Below are 20,136 nucleotides of genomic sequence, written 5' to 3' on the forward strand. Positions count from 1 at the left end.
ATTAGGCAGAGCTTATAAGCTTGCCGAACGAGTTATTTGTGCTTAAATTTATGGCACATCCTTTTTAAAGCCATAAGAATGGTGGGGAAAACAGCGGAAGTTCTGAAAGCACGCGTAAACACAGAAGTAGTGGTGCGTACTGCTGTTGGTACTGCGCGCACTATGCTTAGTTTAGCTGCACAGCACTGCAAGGCTTTGGGGTTGTCTCAGACGACACTGGCCGATTGATGCAAGCAACGGTGTCTTACATGACCATATTTGTCGAGCGAGCACTATGTTTCACGCAACGATTATTTTCTCCCTGAACAAAAACAAGCCAGGTTTAAATATGGTCAAAAACAAACCAAAGGTAGAAAACGGCTTGCCATAGTATGGTGGTGCCATCTCGGTTCACTAATGGTAAACAAGGCTTCCCAATCGGCTGCAGAGCGGTCGGTTCCCGTGATGTCATTGCAGACCACAAAAACGCACGATTTAGCGGGAAAATAAAAATTTTGAACTTTGACTAGTAAACAAGGACGAGTAAGACTACAACACAGGACAAAGCGCAATTTTAACTTAAATTATTAAATTAATTAGCGATTAAAGCATTGGCTGCATTTGTATAAGCGCTGGGGGCACTATAAAATGTGAAATCTTTTGAATAACACAAACTTGTATTTTGTCTTCATGGCTCGTTTAAGGCTGCAGGGCAGTAAAAGGTAAGGTACCACAACCCTTCAAGTTTGCTCTGAATGCAGGGAGCTGTTAGTGCACTTTTCTTGTAAGAAAATTCTCATGCTGGCTTGGCTGGTGTACTGGTGGTAAGATAGCATGTACCTCAGCTTCAGGTTCAAAAGGCAGATCTTTATTAGTCCTGGTGGCAGATCCTGCAAGGTGCCTGAAAGTTCCAGTGCCTGCGTTTTCCGTGATGTGCGGCGCCGCCTGAACTAAGGACCAGAATTCTTGTCTGTCCAATACCCCGGAACATGTCCCCTCAACATCATGAGGGAAGACGCCTAGCAAGAGAAACTGCGCTAGAAAAACAGTACGGAGGACAAGACTACGTCGTATATACAGACGCGGCGGAATACGAGAGGTACGGGGTAAGATCGGCGGCCGTTACCTCCACAACCGACCTCCTTTCCAGTCTGACGCTTCGGTCGTCGAACACCCAGCAGGCTGAAGAGACGGCTATCGCCCTTGCCCTCTCCCAGACAAAGGCCAGCGTAATTATTACGGACAGCCAAGCCGCCTGCCGAGCATACCAAGCAGGTAGGGTTTCAAGACAAGCGCTTCGGGTTCTCCTTCAACGGCCACCGCAGAAGCAGGTCACAATCATTTGGACCCCGGCGCACTCTGCTCTTCGCGGCAACCAGACGGCACACATCCTGTTCTGAGAACTCGCCCTCCGGGCACCGCAAGAAGAGTTGGAGCGAACCTGGCAACCGCTCCTCACATACGCCGACATCACCCAACATTATCGACTAGCGAGACAACTCTATCCCCCAGTCACCGATCAGGCCACGAAAGAACAGGAAGTCATCCTGAGACATCTACAGACTAATACCTACCCCCACCCAACACGACTACACGCCATACACCCTACTCTTTACGATCCCCTAGCTATGTACTCACTGCCAAGCACCAGGCACGCTGTACCATATTGTCTAGGAATGTCAACTGAACCCAGATCTTCCCCCATCCCCAACCCCTCACGCGAGCAGTGGGAGAGTACGCTGGCCAGCTCTTGTCCTGAAACGCAGCTTTTGCTAGCGGAAAGGGCGAAGACAGCCGGCTGTACCAACGGAGTCTTGGATTGAAGACCCCGACCACAAATATGCTCACTTCAACTGTGATTAAAGTCTCTCTCTCTCTCTCTCTCTCTCTCTCTCTCTCTCTCTCTCTCTCTCTCTCTCTCTCTCTCTCTCTCTCTCTCTCTCTCTCTCTCTCTCTCTCTCTCTCTCTCTCTCTCTCTCTCTCTCTCTCTCTCTCTCTCTCTCTCTCTCTCTCTCTCTCTCTCTCTCTCTCTCTCTCTCTCTTCCCTCCCCTCCAGTGCCTGTGATTGGCTGCGTGCCCCAAAACGTCGTGAAAAATGACCCGGGCACTGCACGATGGCAATACATGCCTCGGGTATCTAATGGTACACGTGTTCTTTAATTCGTTTTTCCTTGCTTGGCCAATTGCTCTAGTTGGCTAACATATGCACTGTTGGCAGTTATGTGCACGTTACCAGTAAAAAGTAAGTGTTGCAGTTAGTTTCTAAGCCAAAAAATAACTGTTACAGTTACTGTGAAAAAGTAACGTCATTACTTTTTCGGCACTGTATAAAACTTAGTAATAGGTCACAAACCAAGTGATCAAGTTTAACAAATGTACAGAGGCATGTGGGTAGTCGAGACTGCACGTGGTAAATCCCTAGACGAAGGGAACCTAAAGCGGGGCACACTCAAGCCTAACACCAGCAATCGTGTACCCCTTATGTCGTTGCATCGACCTTTTTGTTGATTCACCCTTGGTGTCAGGGAATTAATTTGCAAAAATCATTCTATCTTAGGATGAGTTGTTTCTCGAAGAATGGGCATCTGCGAGTTTCCCTTTTTTCGGAGGTCTAATTGGTAGTTTTTTTCTTCTCGCTCAAGTTAAGGGCCAACTTCCAACCTCTGTCTTCTGCAGGGAAAATAATCTTAGCGAACTCCCTCCTAAACTGCAAGGGGGTGATTGTTGTGGAAAGGTGATAGGTGCAGAGAATATGGGAAAGGAGAAAGTCAGAAAAATTGGAAAGCGCTAACAAAGCAATGAAACGTCAGCCTTTAGCGAGCGTTTCTGTTACATACTTTGTTTATGAAAAATAAGTAACAGTATTTTCCGTTACAGGTTACAGTTACTGTGTGAAAAAGTGTTACAAGTTTCTCGAGATTAAAAGTAACTAGTTACAAGTTACAAAAAAGTAACTAGTTACCGGTAACGCGTTACCGGTAACTAGTTACTGCTCAAGACTGACTGTTGGCAGGGGTGTGCTTTTCTACTCAATTGGTAGTTGTGTAATTAACATGCTCGAATTTCTCCTGTAGTATTGCAAGTCGGAGGTCATGCTTTTTCCAGGGTCACCTTTAGTCTGTTAGCTTATCGAGCTGTGATGATCTAGGGGTTCCATTATCATCTTGCACTCTGGAGGACCCTGATTCATATCCCACCTTGTACAAAATTTACCCAGTTTTCTTTTTTCTTTTCAACTCAATTAGTTATTCGTATGTAGATACGTCTCTGAGAATTGCGCCCTCACGCTGAGCATTCATTGACGTCTTTTATGACCTTTGAGCAGTTTTCCATTTTGTGTGCCCCAGACACTGGGCTTTCAAATTGTTTTCTTGCACCTATTTGAATCCTTGGAAGCCATATAGATGGCCCAGGCGCAGGCTCAAATGACTGCCAAGGTTGACAACAGTGGTGGAACAAGGCATGCGAAACACAGTAACACTCGTTAAGTACACATTTTCAGACTTGCTGCTCCTTCAGATGCCAACCGGCCTAGGCATCTAATTTTGGGTGTTTAACATGCCGAAGCTCCACCTGGACCATGAGGTGTTGTGCAGTAAAGGGCTGTGGATTAATCTAGACCACCTGGGGCCTTCAATGTGTGCCGAAATCTTAGCACACGGGTGTTTTCGTTTTTAACCTCTGTCGGAAAAACGTAGTGCAGAAGTCGATGAGCTGATGTGCCTTCCCATTGTTATCAACCTTAGTGCGCAAACTTAGGGATTGCTGACAGAAATGTGACAATGACAGAAATGTGGGTGCGTAAACTAAACATTGTTCGGTACATCTAACACTCCCACACTTGGTGACAAGGTCATTGCAAAGAAGTTAATGGCACCTGCAGTGTTGGCTCAATGGCCAAGGCGTTGTGCTGCTGAGCCCACAGACGAGAGCTTGAACCTGGCCGCAATGGCTTTTTAAATGGAGGCGAAAAGCGAAGACGCCCGTGTGTCAAGATTAGGGGCCATAAAAACAAAATACAAGTCGGGTTAAGTAAAGACTGCTTTGTCCTGACAACATTAATGCCAATTTTATCATTAACTTTGAAAGACTAACGGAGATGATGAAGAAAAAAATTAAAGCCGTTCCACTCAATGTGAAAGCTGTCGGAAGTGCGGAGCAGTGATTTGCCATAATGGGCTGTACCGCCGTTATCCGCTCACTGCTACCACCCCATGCAATTCAAATTTCCCACCTTCGCAGTGCTCGCGCGCCCCCTGCCTGAAATTGCGCCAGCGGGAGTTCTCTTCTCTTTGTGCTTTTCCCCCCGCACGTGCCGGCGTTGCACTGCCACATTTTGCGTTTACTATTGTAAAAACCAACCGAACGGGCGTCCTTAACTAAAGGAACGTGGGCGCTGCCGGTTAATTACGTATATTTTTCCTCAAATGTACCTACAGTTTTCTTTGCGCTAAACAACGGGAAGATGTATGACAAGCGCCAGCGCTTCACGAATTTCGAACGCTTATGACTATACAAACCGCTTGGCTTTCGAAGCCTCTGGGGTACGCCGCGAACAACAGCGTTACCCCGGGACGCCGCTTTGGGGCCCTAGTACAGTAATCCCTTGTTATAACAAAGTCGCTTTACTCGAAATACCGCTTTATTCGAAATTTCTTTTGGTCCCAACCGAAACGCATGCATTTTAGACTGCATTACCCGAAGCGCAAGAAAAGCTGGACTCGCTTAGAGCGAAGTGGCGAGCGGAGGCGTCGCCGAGCGGCGGCGAGTCAGATGGTCAACATGGTGGGCTAACAAGCTGGTGTTTCCCAGGCAATTTTCTTGAGCCAGTCAAGCTCTATTTGCCATCCGACTTCAGAGAGACTGTAATTAGAAAGGTGGAAGGGAAGAACATTAGCTTCTGGACATATCAAGATCAAACTAAATACCGAAATAGCGCACTATATGGTCTTTGAGGCTATATACAGACTGGCTGTTTTACCCTGCTAGTAGCTAGAACACAAGAACAAAAACTGCGATCCACTTTGCGGTGTGACCACGATGCCCTTGAGGGTTTGGTCAACTCTCCAGAAGGTGCCAAGAATGTGCGTAGGAAGTGAAGCCAACAACTACATTTCATTATTCTGTTCAGAATGTACATACAATACATGCACTAAAGCAGTTATGGTAGCCTCTACAAGCTCACTAAGTCGTGCACCACTGACTTGGCCCATATTATAATGGGGATTTGACCTTGTCTCATGGTGGAGCAACCTAGTGTCACTAGAGGAACAAAAGTTCCTTGTGTGACCTGAGCTGTACAGACCATAAAGCAAGAAGCTCCCAAAAGAGATGCTTTTTGTGGAGTTTGTCAGTTTGTTTGAGAGAGCAGGGCCTCCTGAGCCGATGAGAGTGCCATCAAGAGGTGGATAGTGTGTGCTGGCACTCCTGCATACAGCTGGCGGAAGGAGCGGGCCTTGTGGAGCACATAAGCACGTGCACTCGGGGTACCCTTGCTGTCAAGGAGGCAGGCTTCATCACCAGTGCAGAGGTGGTTTACCGTAATGACTCAGGAAAGCAAGGAATGCGGGCATCCTTGGTTCCTCACAACTATTTGCAGTTAATGAGTCTGCAACTCTAAGCATAAAAAGGACCCTTTGCAGAACCTCAGCAGCGTTAGAGGGTCATCACAAAAGAAAATAAAACGTGAAGCTTTGCGCACTGGAGCTAAGCTATGCAGCTGGGGCTTTGATATGTGCCGGACTGTAAGGCTGTAATAATTTAAACCACTGAAAGATTTTTAATGTGCGCTCAAATCTCATGAAAGCGAAAGTTTTTGTTTCTCCTTTCCATCAGAATAGAGTCGATTCCGGATGTATCGAACCTGGATATATCGAATTATTTGCAAATATCGAACAGTCCATATATCCCTTTTGAAATCCCATGCAGAAGTATAGCAATTTTGTACGCACGTATTGAACTCTCGTTCACTGTCCATATAGCATCGAAAGCCACGCCACAGGTGCCCCTGCAAGTGCCCTTCTCCTGATGGAGTAGGGGGCGATGATGATGACTTCTCGAGCGTTATGTCGCTTGGGTGGCCTTCAACACCTTCTCGACCTGCTCAATTCGCTAGCATGGGGATAGCCTTATGACAACAAGAATGAAAGTTGTGATTGGATGCGGAAGAGGAAGGGGGAGGCAAACCAAGAGGAGGAGTTGTGACCCAGCGACGGCTCTGCTGGCATGGAGACTGGTGCAGCGTGGTGCGTGTTTGTTTTTCTCGCGGTGGCGGCATGTTTTCGGAACATTGGTTGCGAAAAAAATGAAAGAATTTGATTTAGCGACATAGGTGGACATCATTAGACGAGTGGAGGTCAGTGAAAAGAAGTCATCGATTGGAAAGGCCTTCAAAATTTGAAGTTCCTTGCAGTACGACAATTCAGCAAGCACAACACTGAGCAGCAAGCTGCTATAAGGCGAAGGCAACGCAGCCCGGCTATTCTGGAGCGTGTCATGTGCATGTTCCTGCAGCTGGTTTAGGAAAGCGGCTCTTTGTTGCGGCTCCGGACAAGAGGTGTTCAGATACAGAAGACGACGGCATTGAGTACCTCAAGAGTGAATTATTGACATGTCAGCATTCTCACGTGCCATTTCGGGTGCCACAACAGTGCACGTTCAAAAGCATTGACGACAACGTGCAGGTTGCAGCAGATCGCAACAATGTGGCGATTGTGGCGGGGATCGCTGTTATTGAAGAAGCCCAATTGCCTAGGGCAGCCCAATTGCCCTTGGCTATTGGGTTCCAAATTGCCTAGGGCAGCTAAACTTGCATCAGCATTCAGCGTCGTAGTTTACGCCGTCGGGCATTCTTATTTGAATGACGTTAGTAAGGTTGAAGACAATGTGGTGAACTTCATGGTGCAGAGGATAAAGCAAGCAAAGCTCACAAACTTTTTTCATGCTAAATGAAGTGTGGTGGTCGTCGCGATTTGTTTAATGTTTTTCTTGCTTTGAGCAACAAATCGGAAAGCTGCTGCTTGTCGTGGTCTCGGAAAGCTCTCAGTGATGTGTGGAGTTTAAGCTTCAGATGGGCATATTTTACATATCAAATTATCAATATATCGAACTATTTCTTGATCCCCTTGGAGTTTGACATATCAGGGTCGATTGTATAGCCACCATAGCCCAGAACTGAACCTGCAACTGCCTGCTCTCAGTGGCATATAGTGCCACTACAGCAGGTACAGATGAAAAATTTTGTAGTCATTTTTTCTTCACAGGGAATTCGGCCAGACGCAGAATGTCATGACAAAAGAAAAAAAACTTCGATTAGAATGTAAATATTAGTGGCATAAGTGAGATTTACAGGAAACTTGTGCAAAACCATAACTTGTCCTCAGTGAAGTCGACTTTTGGCTCTACCCTTTATGCCACCATGGAGTGTAAATTGAGGTAAAGTGGGGAGGCGTTTTGATGTACGCAACACGGCTGGCTTTATAGATAATGCAGCCACCATCTGTCAGAGGCAGTGGCCAAAGAAATAGCTAGGTAGGGCTGGCACTTGTCGTCAAGGGATGCTTCAACTGCACCAGTTTCACTTTCTTGCAGTATGACTCACCTGCTGGCACAGGGCGTACCAACTGTACTGATCAGTCCAGATCTACCGTGCACCTGTACACACATTAACGTAAAAAATAAACCACACTGGAACTGTATTTGTCTGCTCAGCTGGCATCTTTATTTTGAATACGAAATATTCCTAGGCTGCTTGTCTAGCTCTCCTGGAAACCAAAGCCCAAAAAACCAGGGCGCCTAAACCCCCGGCGCTGATTTGCTTATAGGCTACATGAGTATGTGCTCACCTTGCACCTCACAGCTCGAGCACTCGTGCAGAACTGGTATAGGAGCAGCCAAGATCATGTGAGGAGTGGTGGCCAAAGTTTTCTAGAAAGGTCAAATGGCATGCACAATCCTGAATGACGTGGAGGTGCACCTTTCATGTACGTAGTGAAATTGCCTAGCAATTTGCCGTATATATTTTTAAAATTTTGACCATTTCCGTTTGTTAAAACTTTACAAAGCATCCTCGACTTTATCTTCACAATCAAGGAGCTTTCTTTTCGCATGAATATTTGTCAGTCCACGTGTGAAGCTGTCTAGGAAGGGCCTCGTGAGCACAAGTTCATGAGGCCCTTCTTAGAAAACTTCCTAGCAAGTGGTTTGTCAAACCATAGGAGCAGTTAAGAAGTACTGTGTACCTGTAGTTCACAACCCTCTCCCAGAGTTTGCCTACACATGACGTTAAGGCGATAGGGCAGTAGAAGTCTGGCTCAGATGCGGGCTTGCCCAGATTCAAGATGGAAACCATCCTTGCCATCCGCCATCAATTCAGTGGTACCATGTCTCGCCATGGAATGCTTGGTACCGCCATGCTCTGTAGGGTGGGGGAGTGTCTTCCACTGGAGGCAGGGTAGGTAGGCAGGACGAAAGTGGCACTCAGAGCCAAAAGTGATGCTTATATTGTCACAGGATGTGGCGGACAATCCCCATGGTGCCATCTTCCACCATCAGCGATGATGACGCTGAGGAAAGGACTGTCAACAACCACACAATTACTGGTTGTTGACTTTGCTGCAGTATTAGATAAACAGGGACAGATTGACGTCATATGTCTCGATTTCGAAAAAGCGCTTGATCGCGTATCTCACCAAAAGCTACTTCTGAAACTTCAGTCTATTCTAAAGAACGAGGTATTGCTGTCTTGGATAGCAGCTTATCTTTCACACTGCTACCAAAGTGTAGACATTGAATGTGTTCATTCAAGTCTGCTGCCAGTTCAGTCTAGCATACCACAAGGGTCTGACTAGGGCCATTATTTTTCCTGATCTTTATCAATGATGCACCGGATGCCCTCCCACTAAAGGTATGTTTATTTGCAGATGATTGCATTCTGTATCAAGAAGTGTGCAGCCCTGCTGACCAGGCTCTTTTAAACACATCGCTCTAAAAAATACAACAATGGTGTGAAACACGGCAAATTAAAATTAACGTGTTTAAAACTGTAGCAATGACCATTACGCGACAGTGAAAGCCTTTAAAATTTACATGCTGCATCAAAGATCATGTGCTTTCAAGTGTGCACCAATTCAAGTATTTAGGTGTTATCATTTCTTCTGATTTGAAATGGAACGAACATATTGCATACATCTGAAAGAAAGCCATGTGCAGCCTTGGGTACCTAAGGAAAACATTACGAAAATCTACGTAGGAAATAAAATTGCTAGCCTACAAAACTTGTGTTAGACCAATACATAAGTATGCATCTATAGTTTGGGACCCTTATACATAGTTGTACATTACTAACTTAGAAAATACTCAGAGGAAAACTATCCGCTTCATGTATAATAGCTACAGTTGGCGTATATCACCTAGTTTACTTTTGGAAAAAGCACAGTTAACCAAACTGGAACTAAGAAGATATTACGGAAGACAAATATATGTAGTATTTGCTTTATCACGACAAGCTAGGGATTAGTAGGGACGGTTATATTGAATCAGTTATTAGGCGTTCCACTCATTCACAACACTAAAAGAATTTTAATGTGAAACCGAGAGCTTTAAGAATTCATTTTTTTCTTGTAGCATATGTGAGTGGAATCTGCTTAAAAATGACATTGTAGAATGCAGGACAGTTGAATCATTCATGGCTGCTTTTAAAAAAAATGATATCTCAAAAGAATAACATGCCCATTGCCTATCTTGAAGTGTCTTCGTCTCGGGTTGTCGCTTGATGCCTATTCTGTACAGTTATGCTTTGTGGCTCTCATAGGATTTTGTAATTCGCTCCCCCAGACACGTGAAACATGTTTTTTTTTTCTTTCTTTTTTTTGTTAAAGTTGTTACCTTCTTTAAGTATATATTTTTGCTCACTTTGTCGCGTTTTGTCGGGATCGCAACGCTGCTTAAAAGATGCCTTGTATGTTGTCGCATTATAGTACGTTGCTACTTTTGTGCAAACTTTTTATGCATGCGTGTGGCATACTGCATTATCGCTTTTGTCTTCCTTTATGTGCCTTCCTTGTCTTTTTTATATTATGCCTACAGTAGTATCACTGCACACATACCTTTCTCAGGGGGGCCTGTTGGCATATACATACTTCCTTCCTTTGCTCGTTCATGTTGTGTCTTTTTTTTTTCAGCCTTTTTATCCCCCCCTCCTGCCAAGGACCTTGTATTAGAGGTTGGCAGTACCTTGTGAATAAATAAATAAATAAATAAATAAATAAATGCTTTGTTCAACGTCTTGAGTGGGGCTGGTTGTATAGTTCAGGGTCGATGTTTCAAGGGCCGCTGCAGTAACTTCGTCTGGTCCTGGGACAGCATAGGGTATGCTCAGACTCCCACATCTCGAAGGGGCTGTCTACTTCTCTTAAGGTTCTTGTGGTGGCCGGCTTCCAACGCTGCCATTCTCTGTACAGGGGTCTTCCACTGGAGGCAGGGTAGGTAGGCAGGACGAAAGTGGCACTCAAACCCAAAAGTGATACTTATATTGTCACGGGGCATGGTGGACAATCCCCATGGTGCCATGTTCCACCATCAATGACGATGACAACGTGGAAGAAGCTTTGTGCGGGGCGCAGCAAGCGCGGCCTCCGTTATGGCCGCCTTGTAAATCATGTAAATAGATTATCTCGTCCAGTAAATAGATCGCTTCATCTTCAACCATGGTTCGTGCCATTTGCTCTGCCACCACATTACCATATTAAAGGAGTACTGACACGAAATTTCAACGCTGAGATAATTATGTCAAAAGCTTTATTCACATATGGAGATTTCTCCCTGGAACTTTCAATAGCAACCGTTCGGTATAACATATTTTAAATCAGTTTTAATTTTTGCACGCACCAGGAAGCTCAGAACGGATACCATTTCAATATCGGCACCAGCATGGCGTGTTGAGTTCCGGGCCATATGCCTTACCCCAAAGCTGCCGACGTCAGGGCTCCTGTGACGTAGCCAAAGTGATGGCTGTCTCTGCCTTGTGTATAACATCACAGCTTTGGGACTGATGTCATGCTGCCCAGGCACGTGCGACCACAACCGGTCTGGACACGCTTGCTCGCTCAAGCAAGCGCGTCCAGACCGGCCGTATGTAGAGATGTGAGCAGTTGAAAAAAACAAAAAAGCATTAAGAAAAAAACGTTTTTTCGTTTTTTTCAACTAAGGTAAAATTGAAAAAAACACAGTACCTCCCCCCCCCCCCCTCTTCCGCGGAATTGTGTTGTTATGCAGCTCCTTTTGACGTGCTTGAAAGTTTCTTGTTTAACTTTTAGTAATTGTACTATTTTTGTGCTTCTTTCTTACCGCTCCATTTATTTCGCGTGAGTGATCGCCAGGAAACGGGGGTGCAAGCCTTGCTGTTTCCGAACAACCGAACATTACACCACTGCGGCTTCAGTTGCGTAGTCTCTGCTAGGGCACCACGTAGTTGCTGCTGCGCTCCTACAAAAACAGGAGTCAAAATACGGCAAAGGAACTTTTACGACACTTAAATTGGCTAGCAAAACAAGATGGGGCGGCGTCACCCTGTCATTGTTTGCAATGACAGGGTGACGCTCAACAACAAGGAAGCACTGCAAGAGACCGTTATCGTGGCGAAGCCGATACGCCAGGCCATATTGGATGAGGAAGTGTTTTGGAAAGACCTTCGCAGCTGCCTAGACTTGGTAACACCAGTCTCCTCGGCCATTACAAAGCTTGAGTCTGACCAGGCCTTGTTATCAGACGTCGAAGTTTTTCACTCCATCAAAAGTGACATCACAGCGAGGCTAGAAAATAGCTCCTTCACTGAAGACGAAAAGTCTCACATATTGCGTGTGCTCAGGGGGCGTGAAGAGTTTTGTTTGCGACCCATTCACATTGCTGCTAATTTCCTGGATCCAAGGTATCGCGGCAAGAACCTAGCTGACGCGCAAATTGTGGTCACGTTTGACTGGATTTCCCAACATGCAAAGAAGCTCTCGCTAGACGTCGGGAAAATTTTATCTAACGTCGCACAATACCGGACTTGCAAAGGAATTTGGTCCAGTGAAGGAGTTTGGGAGTCTGCGAAACATCTAGACCCATCCACGTGGTGGGAAGGACTTTGCTTTAATGAACCCTTAAATCCCATCGCCGGTCAAATACTGCAAATTCCCCCTTCTTCTGCGGCTTGCGAAAGGAACTGGTCGGAATTCGGAAACGTGCACACCAAGCTACGCAACCGGCTTTCAGGCGATCGCGTGCAGAAGCTCGTGTACGTGCACTCGAACCTGAATGTCCGGAAGGCTTCGTCGGCTTCACAGCAAAGAATCGACGTGGCAAGCGGAACCGAATCAGACACGGATTGACGACTGTTCGCACTTTTTGATCGGAACTTTAGGAATTGACGTGAAATCACTCCATTGATTTTGAAACTGAAAGCTCTGCTGGAATTTTTGTGTGCAGTTATGAAACAATTATATTCTGGAAAGTGCTACTAAATAAATGTGTCGGGTTTTTAAAACAGTGTGCGCACAAGTCTTTTTTTCCAAGTTTTCGTAATTTTCTGAAAAAAACTAGAAAAAAACCTGTTTTTTTCAAGCACCTCAAATTTTCATGAAAACTTGCATCTCTAGCCGTATGTGGTGCGACGAGAATAGTGACGTTAATAGTGCCATTCTGTCATGGCGGTCGCCTCGGAGCAACCTAACCTAATCTAAAAACGTTGCCTCGGAGAAAATGCCGTTGAAACCGAAAGTGACACGAATAAATTACACTCTGAATAATTATTTATGCTGCGGTCGACCGTCTAATGTGCCATTCTATGATTACGGGGCTGATAGGCACCCAACACAGCAAAAAAAACGTAGCACAAAAATTTCGTGTCAGTACTCATTTAAGCCACTGCCATGATGGCACGCTGGAGTTTCCACGGCAGGGGCCGGGGGCGCTACACAAGGCGCATTGGCGAGAGTTGTATGTTTGAAATCGCATTAACAAATTGAACTGAAAGGGACCCTGCAACACACTGAGCAGTGCAAGTAAACCTGCGCGACGTTTAGCTTACACTGTCAGGAATACCTGAGCCAAAAAATTACACGTGCACGTGAAGAGATGAGCGCGCAAATCGCTGTGAAAGACGCTAAAAAACCAACCGCACTCTCTTCAGTTCTCCTCATTATGCACCCCTGGCATGGCCAAAACGACGTCATTGAGGCCATGGCTGTCCGATTGTCTGTCATTGGTCAACTTCGCGGCTTATTTCGCATTTCCTGTGGCGATCCGCCGTCGTCGACACTGTGTACGAACCTCTTCTATGCCTGACCTGTACGTAGATTTTTGCCGTTTATTTTGTGTTTTGAGTGCGTGCGGAGTTTGAGTGATGAGCTGAATACTTCCCTTTCAACCAGACCACTCAACAACAAACGCCCTACCAGCCCGATCGCGCGCTTGCGAGCAGGCAGCCGTTCCTGCTGCATTTGTTTTTTTTTTGTTTTTGTTTTTGTTTTTTTTTTTGGCACCGGACCGGTATTTGACCCCTCCACGTTGCGGAGAAAAGGAAAAAACTCTCCAGCCTGTTATATATCGAAGGCCGCGGAAGAGAACGCCGCAAGCTGCCCCCCTCTCCGGGACAAAGTTTCTTAATAAGTATATATTGTAAGAAACTCTGTGCTCCGGGAGAGAGAGCGCAGCTTTCGTCGCGTTGTCCCGCGGTCGGGTTGAGGGGGAACGATTATGCGCCATTTCTCATCGCGCGTAGTTTCGGTGATAGTGAACGGATTTTCATAATTCTTGCGGAAGGACATTGCTGGTACAATAGACTTTATCTCAAAATACATTCCTAGTAGTCGATGGTAAGTGCTGCAGGGCCCCTTGAACAGAATAGAGTGAGAAAAGCGCAATAGCACCTTGCCACATTTCCACATTTGCAACAAACCGAGAAAATTGATCCTGCAGCAGAGGTAGCGTTGCAACATCTGCTAGCAGACGATGCTAGCAGATGGGGGCGGTTGCATGTACAACTCTGGGCAGCACCAAGAACTTTTCGAGGGAAATTTACCAGGCCATCCTTCCCTTCACTCCCACCCCCTTTATTACAACAATCACGACAGCAACTACGTTGTAATCAAGAGAAAGCAGTGCTTAGGATAATTGCACCCTTTTTTAGTCTACCTACTCGTGGTGTTCATTTTAAACTCTCCTTAACACGTACATCAGCCTGATGAAGTAAAAGTTTCTTGGATCACTAACACCATCCCCCCGAGAATAGGCTGCTGCAGGCGGGTCCCCTGTTATTTGGGTGAAATATTCGGATTAATAGGAGCGGGAAAGAGATCGACTGCAAATGATCTAAAGATCAATGCGCGATTGGTAAGCAGGCCTCGCTTTTAGCAAACAGCAAATCAAAACGCGCGAAAAATCGGCCCGTAAAAAGCGTCTACAGCAACCTACTGTCCGCTTTTCTCCATCTGTTCCGATACGCCTAACTTCCTCGCGGCCTCGTCAGAGTTCTCTGATAGTGGTGCCTAAAGCCCCACGCTCTCGTGTTCAACCTAACAGTGATTGACAGTAACAACCGAAATTAACCGAAAATTTGAATTAAATGGTGATACCAGGAACCTTGCCATCATATTATGTGCTCCCCCTTACGCTATGCCCTTCCATGGGTCTGTAAGGTATCCTGAATAAACAAATAAATAAATAAATAATGTTTCGCTTTCTAACAAGTAATGATTTTCATTTGCGACTCAATACATCTCGCAATGACCCTGTTTGAAGCTATAAGCATCACTGGGTTGTTCATAGGTTAGGCAACGTGCTTCTTCCGGGGTGCATAAAAATACTTTTACTGCAGGAATCGGGAAAAACAAACGCACAATTCGCGTGAACACGAGAAAAGCCTCGGGGAACTTAATTAGGGCAAATTGGGGAGAGAGGAAGCCGTTGCATTGCAGGATCCACCCTTTCATGATTTTGATAGGTGGCGCAACCGTATCCTTCGTGGCTGTAACAGCTAAAAATGCAAAAAAAAAAGAAACTTCACCATTGGCGCAACCGTATCCTTCGTGGCTGTAACAGCTAAAAATGCAAAAAAAAAAGAAACTTCACCATCCCTCCTTAAAAAAGGCTGACGAAGTGCGAAAGCTTTCTGACATCAAAACTTCGTCAAAAGGGCGTCAAAACATTCGCTAAAAGTGACCCAACCTTTCATAAAAGTGCATCCAATCGATCGTCAAATCTTCGAAGACCCAAATCGCAAACGAAGAACGAACCCATGCGACGATTTTTCGCGCACCAAGCGCATCTACGAACAGCCTAAGTGTATACACCGACACGTGGTTTATGAGATAAAGGTATGCTGTTGTACTCCTTCATGATCGATGCCTGTATTTTCTTATCTAGAACCGTTCTTTTTTCGCGATTTTCAAGTAACCGTTTGGCACAATGGAAAGCCGGTTTAATGCACGCGCCGTGTGTCGAGATTTTATCAGAACTTTTGCATTAGTTTTTTTACAGGACGCCATTGGCACCACTAAGAAAGCTTCCGCTTTAAGATCAAGCAAGCTCCGAAACGCTTCGCCCAGCGCCGCAAAATCAGAGGGACAGTAACAGTTGCAAGGAACAGGCATAATACATATTGCCCCGAACCATGCATTGAATTTGTTAATGTTTTTGCTTTAACCGCCCGGCTGCGCCGGGCTGTGTTATCTGTGTCCCGAGTGAAGCGCATTCTTTCTTTCTTATGCCGCACGGTTTATCTCATTTGATAGGGAGAATGTTTCGCCCTAACGCCACTAGCCTAGAATAGCCTTCTTTTATCTACAGTGTTCTCGATGTAACTCGACGGTTCGAGAAACACCCGCGCCCAAAGATAAATGCCCGCAGAGCAGACGCCGCGGCATTCGGTTCACCGACACTCGCCTGCGCACGTCACTTCGTTGACTGCTGCTTCGCCGCCTGTGTATTCTTTGAGTTGTTAGGGGAACACAAGTTCGCTCCAGTAAACTTGTTTTTCCTTTAAGACAACTGCGTCGTCTTTGGCTACGTGATAAAATGCACAAGTGCTACGCCCAGCCATTTCGCCTGTCCTCGTCCTTTTTATTCTGCGTCAATATACCACCAATGGGCCGCCGCCAACAGCTGGCCAAACGTACACGTTAGCAAGCCATGCACCTAACCGTACGGAGTTCCTGCCCCATTCATTCACCGGAGCCGAGCTAACAGGCGTCGTCGCTGGGCAAGGGCGGTAGAGAATGAGCTCGAGTATTGCAAGCCGAATCGATTCAGGCCCGTCACCCAATGGCGTACCGTCGACTCGAGCGCTTCCTTCCTCGCGATGCATGAATCATGTCTGCCGGCTACATCGCGGAATTAAACGGAGGGAAAGCACCCGGCCGGGGCGAGAGCGTTGAAAAAAAGGAGGCTCCCATTAAATGGCAAAGGAAGGGCGTGGTTCCAAAAGAATAACGCAGAGCGACCGGGAGAAAATCCTGTAGGAACCCCTGCGAACTTCCCTCTGGCTCGGCGCTTATGTCCTCTTGACGCGCCAATGCTGGCTTACTCATCCGGCATGCTCGTCCGCGACGCGTTGCTTTTGGAGACTGCAGCCGATGACTGAAAACTCAAACCTTGTGCGTCCTCCTACGCTTGGCATCAGCCCCTCAGGGAACGCTCTAATTGTCCAACTAAATAAACTTTTATACGACAGCAGTGAGGTTGCGTATTGATTAAAACATTGCACGGGGATTCGAGGGGGGGGGGGGGTCATCATTTCCTCGAATGATATCTTCACGATCAACCCACTCCTACAGCGTATTTTTATGCGCTCTATTGCCAACGGCAGAAAGACTGCGGAAGCACTGACTTTCCATCAGTTGAGCTCGCTGCGTCGCGTAGGCGAAGACACTGATGAGAGATGTAAACGTTAAGTATACCGTTTATTACGTCAAGGTTGAGAATGTGCAGCCAGATTTCTGGGTATTTTTTAAGGCTAATTGGCTCGTATTTCTTCCCCAGAGAAGTGTGCTCAAAAGTTATCTTTCTTTTGCACCACTTATTTCGCTGATTTGTTGACTTCGGTTATGACGAAACTCCCAAGTTTGCAGAGCAGCATTAAAAAGAATGGCGATCACGACTTGTCGACACAAATTGTGCCAAGCAAGCAAAACGTCAGTATTATCCATGATATGGCGAAACATTGAAATTTCGGAATAGCAGCTAAGAAGCCGCAAACCACGTTGCGCACTAGTTAGCGAGGCAGCCTAGGGCGTCGAATGTTTTCTCGTGCTCCCAGCTGTTGTGTTGGACTAGAGCTCCAGTATTCCGCCAAAGAAAGAAATAAGAGATTCCGACGCATTCTCAGCTTAACCAACGAATGGGGATCACTTTATTGGTTTCGCGTATTGAAGTAAAAATAAACTCCTCAAAAAGGCACCACTTCGCTTCCAAAGTTCGATTTATGCGAAGGAAAATTTGACATCCACCTCAATGCAGTCGTATGGCTACAAAGGAAAGCTGTACAGCTTTCTCAGAAACTTCGCAATTGAAGAAAAATTTACCGGCGGACCAGAATTTACCAGAATTTTCCTTCGTAGAAACATACTCCACGTTGGGGATTTCCCCTAAATCTGGCCGATTAAAGTTCAGTTTTTAGGAGCTCCTGTGGGCTGTGGCAAACTCTGAAGCCGACAGAATGGCGGATTTGCAGCAGTACAGCAGCATTGACCCGTCAGGAAGGGGGGGCGAGTACGGTGAAGTTTACTAGAGGTAGAGTTCCGAACGCATATTGGCCAGCGGAACTTATAGATAGCCTGCACTGACGTCGGCGCACCTGCCACGTTGGTGCCCCGTGTGTACAGCGAAGCGGTTCGAACTTATCTGGTGCTGTTGTCTGGAGCACTGAGAAGGCTGAGAGCACTGCGCCAGAGAGGGCGTTTAGAAGACCCACGCCTTAGCTAGCAAACATATTAAATAGGATGCCTCAGACCAGACGGTAGGCTTTGTTTCAGTTTCGATTTCGTTAAAATGTTTTGCCTCGCCTAACAAGCGCAATCAAAAGATGCGTGCATGCGGGTGAGCGCGACAGCCTACCCGCGGCCGCTAGATCAAACGCATGCGCTTGATAGAGGGGCCATGGCTACCGTACCGTACATGAGTTAGATAGCTTACCCGTGCTAACTCTATACGAGCTGTGAAGTACCATTTAGAAGGGAAGGTGGGGACCATCAAAACAAAGACAAATTTGGCTCATACGACTGTTTACCGTACCCATTCGGTGATGCCAGGAACTGCGCTCCTGACCCCTTGTACGTGTGGCACCTACTATTTAATTTCTGTTTCGGCCATTCCTGTGCATAGCCTTCACTCTTCTTCCGGTTGCGTAGTTACTACGCAGTTAAAAAAGCCTAATGGCATTCCCCTGAAAGCATTACCGTGGTAAGAGGACGTGTGGAAGCCTAATGCGTGCGCGACATTTTAAAGTTGCGGAATTTGAAGTTAAAATTTATGTTTCACCATTTATAAAGTACCCCCCCCTTTAAAAAAAAAACTCCCCCCACCACCCCGAAGGGGATCGTGCGGAAATGCGAATGCATTGGGTGCACCGATGAGTGCGCTGCGGCAAGCAGTCACGGAGAGAGACGCGCGCTCAACTGCATTTATATATATTTTTCCGAGCGCAGCGAGCGGAGAGAGGGTACGCGGAGAGGAGAGAGAGACCCGCGCAACACGCCCGCCCCGCGCGCGAGCTCTCTCCGCCGAGCTCCGCGCTGCGAGCGCCCTCACACGCCCGAGCGCGCTCGTCCTCTCCACTCACTATCCGCTACTCCGCCCGAGCTCCGCGATGCGAGCGCCCTCACACGCCCGCGCGCGCTCCTCCTCTCCCCTTGCCCTCCGCTACTCCCGCCCGAGCTACCACCTGCTCCGGTTGCTAGGCGCGCCACAGCTGTTGCTAGGGGCGAGGAGGAGCGCGGAGAGATAACACCTGCGGGCGCACGCCGGCCAACGTACGCACGAAAACCCCCGACTAAGAAATGCATGCGCATTTAAAAATAACGGAAGCATGCACCTACGCGCAAGACTTGAATGGCGAAGCTGTAGTAGGTGAGCATTGCCGGACACATATTTAAGTTTCAGTATCGTTGTTTGCTTGCATAGTGGCGGTGCTAGTAATCGTCCTCATATGCATCGAAGAGGTCGTCGTCTTCTTTGCGGTGAGTGGTGGATGCCAAGTCATCCTCAGCATTGTAGACTTCCACCAGCTCTTCGTCATCGACTCCATGCAGCGGTGGCTGGATCTGCAAGTCGTCTCGGGGAGGATTGTAAGGATCCATAACGGCTTCTAGAGAATTTGGCGGCCGCGGTGACCTCTCCCAAGCAGGGTGTCTTTTCATCTTTAGCATCAGTGCTGGAGGTTTTTTTTTTTTTTTTTTGCTATAGCCACTGCGCGAGCCGCGGACTCGGCGGTTGCCGCGAGTGACGCGCTCACGAGCGCTCGAGATTTTCTGGGTATTTTTTGCAATTTGTAACAACAGCTTCGCTGTTGAAAGAAAACAACATGGCGCAGCTTGCACTAGTGGTGCAAGGCTGGAGAAACCATATAAACGTTGGGAGAAACAGCAGAGCTGACGGCCCCTCTCCCTTCGTCGGAGACCCGACTTTTGCACCTCACATGGATTTCCGAACTGGCTGCTGAAAGTTCCCTGTGACTGGCAGGCCCGGATCGTTTTGTCCGCAGCCTTTCACATCTCTCCCAAAGAGAGCCGCGTTAGCACGCGCTAGAGCCCGCGGCAACCGACTTCGCGAACTTGGCGTTTGTAGCGCGAACTCGGAATCTGTGCTCCCAACTTCAGGCGCGAAAGCACGTGGACTGGCGAGTAGAACAGCACGCGAGAGATGCCGCCACGAACGCTGGGCAGTGTGTTCTCGAAGGTCAAGCTGGCCGACGCCGGGCGCTCCTCACGAGGCGCACGCTCACGTGCGCTCGGTATTTTTTCTTTGTACTTTTTTGTGGTAACTATGGATGGCGAAACTAAACGTTTAAGCAGCTATGCTGTTAAAAGAAGTATGTCTGTATCTATATCTCTCAAAATGTGGGTTGTGGTAGCTTCTCCGCACCATCTGTATGTGTGCTGTGGAGCACCCTTTACAGGCGAC

General features: G+C 47.0%; 1 protein-coding gene across 1 annotated transcript in view; it reads right to left on the reverse strand.

Annotated features, from left to right (window-relative positions):
- Nucleotides 1-20,136, reverse strand: part of LOC144145325 (UPAR/Ly6 domain-containing protein crok-like) — a 115,082-nt gene that overhangs the window by 43,934 nt on the left and 51,012 nt on the right. The window lies entirely within an intron of this gene.

The sequence above is a fragment of the Haemaphysalis longicornis genome, unplaced genomic scaffold, assembly GCF_048455015.1.
Source record: "Haemaphysalis longicornis isolate Haplotype H1 unplaced genomic scaffold, Haemaphysalis longicornis Haplotype H1 scaffold_1, whole genome shotgun sequence".
In the NCBI taxonomy this organism is placed as follows: Eukaryota; Metazoa; Arthropoda; class Arachnida; order Ixodida; family Ixodidae; genus Haemaphysalis; species Haemaphysalis longicornis.